Here is a 4,395-nt window from a genome sequence, read left to right on the forward strand (position 1 = left end):
GGCTGCATCTGTGATCAGTCTTCTCCTTGTTTGAGATGAAAGTTTAGAGGGACCGCTGGGTCTTGGTAGATTTGCAGTGGTATGATACTCCTTCCATTTCAATATGTGCTCCTTGGGATGTTTAAAGTTTTGGAAATCATTTTGTATCCAAATCCAGCTGTGAACTTCTCCACAACAGTATCACAGACCTGCCTGTTGTGTTCCATGGTCTTCATGATGCTCTCTGTGCTTCAAACAGAATCGTGAGACTATCACAGAGCAGGTGCATTTATACGGAGACTTGATTACACACAGGTGGATTATATTTATCATCATTAGTCTTTTAGGACAACATTGGATCATTCAGAGATCCACAATGAACTTCTGAAGTGAGTTTGCTGCACTGAAAGTAAAGGGGCCAAATAATTTTGCACGTCCCACTTTACAGTTTTTGAATTTCCACAAAAATTTAAAATAACCAATAAATTTCGGTCAACTTCACAATTGTGTCCCACTTGTTGTTGATTCTCCACCAAAAATTTACATTTGGTATCTTTATGTTTGAAGCATGATATGTGGGAAAAGGTTGAAAAGTTCCAGGGAGCTGAATACTTTCGCGAGACACTGTAATTGTTATACTTCTTCCATATGGTCTTTCCACTTACAATTATATATATGTAAAGGATTTATCTAAACTATACTTTGGGACAGATTAGATACGTTTTATATACATACCTGATGATTTCTCTCTGCATAATCTCTTCTTTTTACATTTTTTTATGTGTTTTGTTGAAATAAATATTTATTTCATACTGACATTCTGTTTATGGGAGTAACGCTTGTAGGCTATGTTGTTGATTTCTACTTCTGAATATATGGAGGACCTCATTTGGGCTTTTTATATATATATATATATATGGTTAGACAAACAAACTACATATAGTGGTAAAAGGTGTATACATGATAACCTCATACTGCAGGGAAGACATGTATTCTAGAATACTAAAGAAAGTGATAATACAAAATGACAATATTTTGGAGTATTTCACCAAACTCCGTTACAATCAACAAATCCCCATGTCCCTTTTATCTAATGTCCTTACTCACATAACTCTTCACATATTGACTACTGTATTGTCCTCATCACAGACACTACTTACTACCATGTGACACCATTATTTACTCTCACAATGCCCTGCAGCTACTCCTATAAACCCTTGTGTATGCCAACCATACCTGCTAATGGCTCTGATGTCATTTTATGTCTCCATTCTGGCTAGAGCTCCCATAAGGTCATCTTATTAGCTGCAAAGTTAGTTAGCGAATGTTTTTCCAAGATGGCAGCTCAGCCCGACATGGCTGTTCAATATATTTACTACTGATCATTCTCGCACAATGAGTGTTTTTATTGTAACATGGCCAAACATGAGGAATGACAAGGGGTTGTCCTAGTAGTGGTCAAAACCTTTAAGAAGATACAATTTTGAGTTAAAATATTTCCAACATTTTGAACATGAAAAAAGCTTCTCCCCGTATGACTTCCCTGATATTTTTTAGGAGTTGATTTCGGTAGAAAACATTTCCCACATTAAGAATATGATACAGGTTTCTCCCCTGTGTGAGTTTTCTGGTGACTAAGAAGAGATGATTTCTTCACAAAACATTTCCCACATTCTGAGCAGGAAAAAGGCTTCTCCCCTGTGTGAGTTCTATGGTGATGAACTAAACCTGATTTCTGATTAAAACATTTCCCACATTCTGAACAGGCAAAGGCTTCTCCTCTGTATGAGTTCTATGGTGAGTAACCAAATCTGATTTCTGATTAAAACATTTCCCACATTCTGAACAGGGAAAAGGCTTCTCCCCTGTGTGAGTTCTCTGGTGATTAACAAGATGACATTTCTGGTTAAAACATTTCCCACATTCTGAACATGAAAAACGTTTCTCCCCTGTGTGAGTTCTTTGGTGCTTAACACAATCTGATTTATTGCTAAAACATTTCCCACATTCTGAACAGGAAAAAGGCTTCTCCCCCGTGTGAGTTCTCTGGTGATTAACACAATCTGATTTATTGCTAAAACATTTCCCACATTCTGAACAGGAAAATGGCTTCTCCCCTGTGTGAGTTCTCTGGTGATTAACACAATCTGATTTACTGCTAAAACATTTCCCACATTCTGAACAGGAAAAAGGCTTCTCCCCTGTGTGAGTTCTGTGGTGCCTAACCAAATCTGATTTCTGCCTAAAACATTTCCCACATTCTGAACATGAATATGGCTTCATTCCTGTATGAATTCTCTTATGTGTAACAAGATATGAATTCTGAGAAAAGCATTTCCCACATTCTGAACAGGAAAAAGGTTTCTCCCCTGTGTGAGTTCTCTGGTGCTTAACACAATTTGATTTCTGGCTAAAACCTTTCCCACATTCTGAACATGAATATGGCTTCTCTGCTGTGTGAGTTCTCTCATGTGTAACAAGATGTGAATTCTGAGTAAAACATTTCCTGCATTCTGAACAGGAAAATCTATTCTCTGTTATGTGAATTTTTTCATGTTTAAGAAAAGTCTTTTCAAGATAACTATTTCCATATTCTGAATATGAAAATGGCTCCTTTCCTTTAGAATCAATTAATTTTTCAATGCTTATATCGTGACTTTGATTTTCCTTAGTAGTTGGTAATGAACCAAAAGATGGGACCTGTTTCATAGGATCAGATGACAGATCTTGGCTATGAAGGGATGATGGTATATCTGGAGTAATGGCATTAACTTCAATTGGATCCTGTGAGATCTCAAGATCATCAGATTTAAAAATAGAAGATGTCAGCGTTCCCTCTGACCTCCTGGTACAGTCATCTGCTAAAAATAAAACCAATTAATAATTTTGAATAAAATATCCTCAAATTTTATACTTTTGGACATTTCTACTTAAGTTGTCCATAGAAAATACAAGCTTTTTAAAAATATTAAATTATTCACCAAGACAATGACAGTTCACAGTCTAATCGAAAGCCTCATAGCATGAACCAGTGCATCATGGTGTTCAATGGTTTGTTCATTCTGCTTTCCAAACATGGAATAAAAAGCCACCAAACAATGTTATATAGGCGAAAATTATACCAATAAAACTTCTACTCATCTCACGGAAACACAAGACACCACTAAGGTCCATCATCTGTCAGAGGAAAACCAAAAGGTTTCTACAATATTTGTGGCTCAAAAGCTCTTGAAAAGCAACATGGCTTCCATAAACCAATCCAGCAATATCCGCTCTCCCAAAGTCAAATAGCCACTCTCTTCTAAGCCTTGTAGTGCGCCCAAACCATATTTAGCATCCATATATTTGGGATTACTATAGTGAGAAGAACCCACTTAATTTACGGTGTGTGTTTCCTGGAGCACAATCCGGGCATTATGTGTTGGGTAATAAAATGCCAAATGTGCAATTTTCATGTTGCAACATCCAATGTGAGCAAATTTCCGTAAAGTGTCAATACTCCCATAGAATAATTCACTGAGGGTTATAATTTCCATAATGGAGCCACTTTATGGGGATTTCTACTGCTTTAGTTTCCTGTAATTTTGTTATATTAGGGCATCTGCAGATGGTGTGTCCCCTCTCCACTGGAATCTGCTCCTGCGATGTTTGATTCCATCACCAAGCAGCGCCTTATTTATTGTGCAGGCGTTGCTGGTAATAGAAGAGATGTCGAAACCAGAAGCTCTGGGTGGTGCTGGCTCTGTCCAACCACTAAGATTAGGGTGCCTGAGACCAGTAGTTTCATCCAGCCTGGCAGTATGGGTTTATGTGCTGTCCAGCAATCTGGTAGCAATCTGCTACCTGCTTAAGTCAATTAGAAAGCACCAAACCCTCCTAAAGCTTGAAGCCTATTCCCGGAATCTGCTAGATACAGCCTTGTTCTCCTCTGGTTCAGTCCTCTGTGCTCAGCTGGTGTATTTGTTTCCTGGTGTAATCCCAGCCCGCTTACTGACTACACTTGTGTCTTCTGATTTTGTACTTTCTCTGCCCTCCTGGTTATGACCAACTACCTGACTATTCTTCTTGCCATCTCACTCCACAGAATAGCGGGTAACACCATGGCCCAAGCCTTGGGGTCTCTGTGTAAGTCCAGATCCATGTAGAGGGGTTAAAGGATGATGAGCAAGGCAATCACTGGGATCTGGAAAATAGAGTAGATAGAGCCAAGCCTTCTCATGGTGGCCATCTTTTGATCTGCCAGGTGACCACTAACAGTGCTCCCAGTACATCGTGTCTGCAAACTATTCCATCAAGATCTGTGTATGAATAGCTAAATGGCGCTCCTTCCTTTCTTAACTCTACCATGTGCCCAGACAGTAGTGTACAACCATATATAGGGGATTGTTGGACTCAAGAGACATTGGGAAATAATTT

The 4,395-nt window shown here is 38.7% G+C and overlaps 1 pseudogene; it reads right to left on the minus strand.

Annotated features, from left to right (window-relative positions):
* Positions 1-1,370: 1,370 nt before the first annotated feature.
* Positions 1,371-2,899, minus strand: LOC141060185 (uncharacterized; annotated as a pseudogene).
* Positions 2,900-4,395: the final 1,496 nt, after the last annotated feature.

The sequence above is a fragment of the Dendrobates tinctorius genome, unplaced genomic scaffold (genome assembly GCF_039654945.1).
Source record: "Dendrobates tinctorius isolate UK_male_01 unplaced genomic scaffold, ASM3965494v1 ptg000233l, whole genome shotgun sequence".
NCBI lineage: Eukaryota > Metazoa > Chordata > Amphibia > Anura > Dendrobatidae > Dendrobates > Dendrobates tinctorius.